At 60.1% G+C, this 5,491-nt stretch overlaps 1 long non-coding RNA gene across 5 annotated transcripts; it reads left to right on the forward strand.

Moving 5' to 3' along the window:
* Positions 1–226: 226 nt before the first annotated feature.
* Positions 227–5,206, forward strand: LOC101905734 (uncharacterized). 5 transcript variants are annotated; one of them, XR_001494882.3, is made up of 5 exons: positions 227–588; positions 1,348–1,537; positions 3,077–3,257; positions 3,372–3,501; positions 4,707–5,206. It is a non-coding gene; the product is annotated as an uncharacterized lncRNA (long non-coding RNA). The 5 variants fall into 5 exon arrangements; XR_009492160.1 differs by having other exon boundaries at positions 230–1,537; positions 4,704–5,206; XR_001494879.2 differs by lacking the exons at positions 227–588; positions 1,348–1,537 and having other exon boundaries at positions 1,544–3,257; positions 3,372–3,528; positions 4,704–5,206.
* The last annotated feature ends 285 nt before the right edge of the window (positions 5,207–5,491 follow it).

The raw sequence follows: 5,491 nt of genomic DNA on the forward strand, positions 1-5,491 counted from the left end.
GTGGGGAGGGCAGCTCCCATGCCCTACCCTCCTCCGCCCCCACCCCGTGCCTGAGTGCCCTGTTAACACCTGCTCCAGAAGAGGGTTAGCTCTGAGACCGAGGGGCAGGATCCAGCACAGTGCACCTCCTGGGGCTTTGGGCTTCTGCAGGCCAGACTCTAAGGAGTGGAGGGCCATGCTCTGCAGGGGGCAGCCTCGGGGCGGGGGGGGGGGGGGGGGGGGGGGGAGGGTGGCGGGAACCTCCCCTTTGTCGAACCTGAGCCCTGGGCTGGACACATCTGGAGAGAGACCTGACCCTGTGGGCTCCTTCTCAGCCATTGACTCTTCTTCTCTCAAGGCTGGAGGGGGACTGGGTGCCATGGGAGGGAAGGAGGGCAGTCCAGGGAGTTGGGACAGCTGGACAAAGGCTGGGCAGTGGGACTGGGAGGGGCACAGGAGACAGTGAGCAGGAGGCTTGAATTCCAAGGCGAATAAGGGGTGTTTTTCCTGAGGTCCGTGGGAATGTCAGAGGATGCTGAGGAAGAAGCAATGAGACAGACGGGGCCATGGGGAGACCTTGGCCACAGTCCAGCGAGAGGCGGTGGCCAGGTGGGTCTGGGCGCAGGGGAGTCATGGTCCTGGTGTAGGGATAACACCGGGGGTCCTGGGGTCACGAGGGCCTGGCTCCCAGTCCCCATCGTGAGCCTCTCTGGAGCTCAGCTCCCACAGCTGTAATTTGGGGGTGCTATGAGGCCTCCCTGGCAGGTTGGTCAGGAGGGTTGGATGATGGAAGGCGTGCGACTGCTCCTGAAGGTGAACTGTTGTCCCTAGTGGGAGGAGGAGTGGCTTGAATGGGGCTCGGGCTCCTGAGTCACAGGTGGCCTCTGCGAGGTCAGAGGCGCACACCATGGCTCACTTCCCCTCCTGGGGGTGGGGGGTAGTGGGCGTACAGGGAGAAGGTTGATGGGCTGGGGGGTGGGGCTCAGAAGTGCATGATGTGTCCCTGAGCCCAAGTTCGGCCTGGGCAAGAACAGGGTTGCTGGCGCGGTGGCCTGCAGAAGCCTGGGTGCCACAGGGAAAAAGTGGGGCAGGGTCAGGAAGCCAGCACCCCACAATGGTCCAGGTGGTGAGTGGGGCTGGACCTTGAAGGCTGTTGGAGTGCAGAGAGGAAGCTCTCCCATCCCCAGTGTGTGCTCAGGCGCCCATTTTGCCAAGCCTGAATGAATGCGTGTTCAGGGGTTGCATCCTCAGGATGGAGAAGGCCCGCTTAAGACCCCTAGCCCAGTGCTGAGAAGGCCAGCCCGGTGCCACCCCGAGAGGGGACCAGGCTGGCTGGGGCCCAAAGCCTTACCCGGCCCACCCTCCCAGGCCCAGGCCACAGAGGAGGCATTGATGGCAAAAGAGGCGCCCAGAGGCTGCTGCAGCTGGGGCAACGTGGGCATTACTGGGCTGGCAGGAGAAGAAGAATGATCCTCGGGCTCCAGGGCCCACGTCTGAGCATCTGGGGTCAGCGAGGGAACCCCAGGCATCCTTGCCTTGAGAGGCTTCCACGTGGCAGGTAGGCGGGGCGCCTGACTCAGGGCCCGCACAGCCCAGAAGGAAACACCTTGGACCTTCCCTCCCAGGTGTTGGCAGAAGGCAGAGGGCCCCCCTCTGGCCTCATAATGGATGGTTTCAGCCCTGCCTAGACTCCGTCAGTGACCTTCCAGCACCAGGCAGAATCAGGGCACCTGTGCCTGGCCCACCTCTCAGGCTTTGCTCCCCCTCACCAACCACAGCTTTCACTCGGCTGGCATGCCCCCACTCCCTCTCTGATTCTCTGCCCTCTGTGCTCAGAGCCCACTGGGCTCCCCACCCACCTTGCCTGCCTGTTTTCAGGCTTTCCCCTACCCCTCAAGCCTCAGCTCAGCTTGCCTCCCCCACGGAGACTTCTAGGATTTCTCCAGGCCAGTTGTGGCCCTCCCACACTCTCCCTGCATTTTGCAGGCACCTCCAGTGTCCTTATCACCTTAATTATCATGATAGATTATAATTACTCACAGGCAGAAATGCTTAGGGACAAAAGCAGTTCTCTTCCTCTCTTTCCCCTCATAGGCAGCAAATAAACATTAGAGTGGCCAGTGGCCAACTCTGCCCCCCCGGAAGCCTTTCGCTGATGGCCACGTGAGCTGCCCACTCCAGGGACCACCTAGCCAGGGTGCTTTCAGAACAGGCAACTGCTTCAGAGCAAGCCAGACCCCATTCACCTGTCCCTGAGCCCGGGGAGACAGATGTGTGCCAAGAGGCACCCACACAGACACAGGCACTCAAACACACCTGCACACACAAACGAGTACAAACACACGTGTGCACACACACTGACACATTCCTACGCAGCCAGATATGCATACACCTACATATGCATGCACACATACAGACACAAATGCACCCATAGACACATCTGCGGACACGTGCACCCAAGACCCACTCACATAACGCATACCCTCACAGACACATAGGTACACTTGCACACACACAACATACTTGCACACACAAGGACCCACCAGTGCCCAACCCTGCCAGGCCTCAGCGCCGGGAGGAGGGACTGCTAATCTAGGCTCCCCAGCTGCCCCTGCCTTCCTCCCGGAGCCCCCAGGCCGGCAGGGGGCGCCCGAGGCCCCTTCCGTCCGGGCCCAGCCCTGGCGGGAGGGAGCGCTCGCGGGTGCCACCCACCCTCCGCCCTCCCAAGCTAGGTCCCCTTTGTTCCCCCACCCGGAAAGAGGCCGCCGCGCCGGGGAAGCACCCAGCCACAGAGTCCTCCAGGTGCCGATCCTGCGCTTTCGTCTTGGTCCCGGAGATGACCGAGTCCAGCACACGGACCGCCACGACCACAGGGAGGGAGAGCCAGCTCATCATCGCCCACTGCCGGTCAGGCAGAACCATGCGGCCCCCAGGGCCCCCGCAAGCCCACTGCCTCACAGGCCTGCAGCCCTGCCCCCTACCCCCTTGTCTCCCTGAAAGTTTGTTAAGTGTTCTCCCCTGGGAGAGGGCCACCCAGGAACATTGAAACAAGAGCAAGAATCCCAGAGGCAAGCCTTCCATCCTTCCCTTTTGCCAGTGTCCAGCTCTTCTGGCCCCAAGGAGCCTCCAGTGAGGACTTTGATTCCTAAAGAACAGAAGCCTGGGGGCCTCCCTCTCCTCTCACCCTGAAACCTGGAATCCTGGAGCTGTGCTAGGCAGAGATTATATACAACGGAGTCATTTAAGACCTGCCTCTGCTGCTAAGTTCTGGGCCTTGGGTGAGTGCGTGACCCTTCTGAGCCTCAGTTTTCCCATCTGTAAAATGGGCTTCCATTTTTTACAATGACATCTGTAAAATGTCATTGTAAAAAATGACATTCTGTACCTTGCAGGTGGATGTGAGGATACACAACTCGGTGGAGACCTGGTGTGGGGCCTGGCGCACAGTGAGTGGAAGCTGGCTCCTGACCCTGTGGTGATTCCTGGGTGCTGACCCCTTTCCTGACTGAGCCCCTGGACAAGGTTTGGACCCCAGCAGAGAACCCCTCAGTACGTGCTCACTAAACCCTGGGACCTGCCCAGGATGGGGCAGCCTGGGGACGCTGCACCTGTGCCATCAGCAAACTGCGTGTGTCAGGGAGAGCCTGGCAAGACACCAGGCCATGTTTTTCATGTGGTTGGTTTCTCCGGGATGCAGGGCTGGGCTCTCAACCCGGGTTTTTCCTCCTTGTTCAGGAGGGAGGGCTCAGCTGGCTCCCGCCTTCTACTCCTCCCCACCCCCTTCCCAGTTGTCCACCATAATTAGTCTCTCTGTGGCTCGGGAGTGGGTATCTGCACCTCCTCTCCACCCCCAGACTCAGGCTCGCCCAGGGAGAGGGTCCACCCGCCCTCAGGGGCATTGCTGCCCTCATGCAGGCAGATGGGGAGCCCTGGCCAAGCCTATGGCAGAGGTGGGCATTCCTGCCCTCGCCCTCAGCCTGGCCCCTTGCTCAGTGGTCAGCCGTGCGTGGGGCTCGGCAGGGCCCAGGAGGCTACTCTGGTCATTAACGGCCGGCCTCACTCCAAGTGAATTAGCTGGTCCTCAGGGAGTGAGCGCTGAGGCCTGCAGGCTCCTGGCACCGGCCAGTGATTCATTCAACATAGAGGCCAGCAGCATCCCTGCCCCCAGCCCAGCGGCCTGACTGGGGGCCGGAGCACAGGGCTGGTACCCAGAGCAGCCAAGGCTGCCTGTCCATCTGCCCCTGTCATCCTGTTCATTGGGCTGCTCCCCGCTGGCTCCGTGGCACTTGCCTCCATCCACCAGCCCCTCCCACACACAGGCCTGGTGGCCTTGGACCTGCGCCCAGCTTCCGCCAACCTGGCCTGCCCCACCAGGCTCTGTCTCCTGCTCCCTTTGTCCCCTGGGTACCTTGAGTGACCGGAGGGAGGCCCCCTCATCCTTTTCCCTCCTCCCTCTGTGCCTTCCTGACCCCCTTCAACCGAAGCCCTGGGATCCACTTAACTGGTCTTGATGAAAAACAGAAGCTCAGTCTATGCATAGGAGGTTCCTGGTAGCTAGCTGCCTGGGACCAGTTCCTGCCAGGGGCCCTCAGGCCAGGCACCCCCCTGCCCTTCTTAGAACTAAGGTGGGTGGGGAAGACACAACCTTGGTCTCTGCCATAGAAGCCCTCAGGAGCCCACACGCGTCCTCTTGATGACCACCCTCCGCACTTTCATTTACTCAGCAGGAGCCAGGTGTTAAGAGGCCGGTGCTGCTGAATGAATGAGTGGATGCCCTCCCCACACAGAAGCAACTTCTCTTCATCAACATTTGTGACTCACATCTTGTCAAATCTCTCCAGCTTGAAAACCTTCTTCCTGCAGCTGCCGATTGGAGAGCGTCCACATTTCATGGCCAGAGACCTGAATTCCGGGGCCAGCCGGTTGTCCAGGAGCTGGATGATCACTCCTTTGAGCCAGCCGTTCCCCGTGGTCATGCGGGGCTTGCCGTCCCCCAGGCTGGCTCTGAGGATTAGACGCATTTTATCTTGTGCAGGGAACACAGGGCATCGAGATACCACCCAAAGACAGCCACCGCGGACTCACTCCAAGTGTTCTTCCTGGGGGGCTCCCTAGCACATATGTGGGCAATTTCCCCTGTATTGTTCTATAATCCTTGATGGTTGCTCTATAATTGCTCTCAAATGGTTTAATCATAATAAATAGCATCTGCAGAGCAGTTTACAAACTCTAACTCTTCCTGCACCCCCCCCCCACCTTTACAAAAAGAAACAGGCTCAGAGAAGTTAATGAACTTCTCTAAGACCTCACAGTGAGCAAGAAGGCAGAGCTCACTCCTCCCCAGGCTGTGGCGCTGGCAGTCCCCAGGCCACTGTGTCCTCAGGTCACTGTATCCCCAGTTCTGGGCAGGGGCAGGAGGCACAGGGAGCCTGGCAGAAGACATGGAGGCTGTCTGAGATCTGACCGCTGGTGGGGAGGGGGCATTTCACCAGGTGTGAGGGTGTCCAGGCAG

The sequence above is a fragment of the Bos taurus genome, chromosome 2 (genome assembly GCF_002263795.3).
Source record: "Bos taurus isolate L1 Dominette 01449 registration number 42190680 breed Hereford chromosome 2, ARS-UCD2.0, whole genome shotgun sequence".
Lineage (NCBI taxonomy): Eukaryota > Metazoa > Chordata > Mammalia > Artiodactyla > Bovidae > Bos > Bos taurus.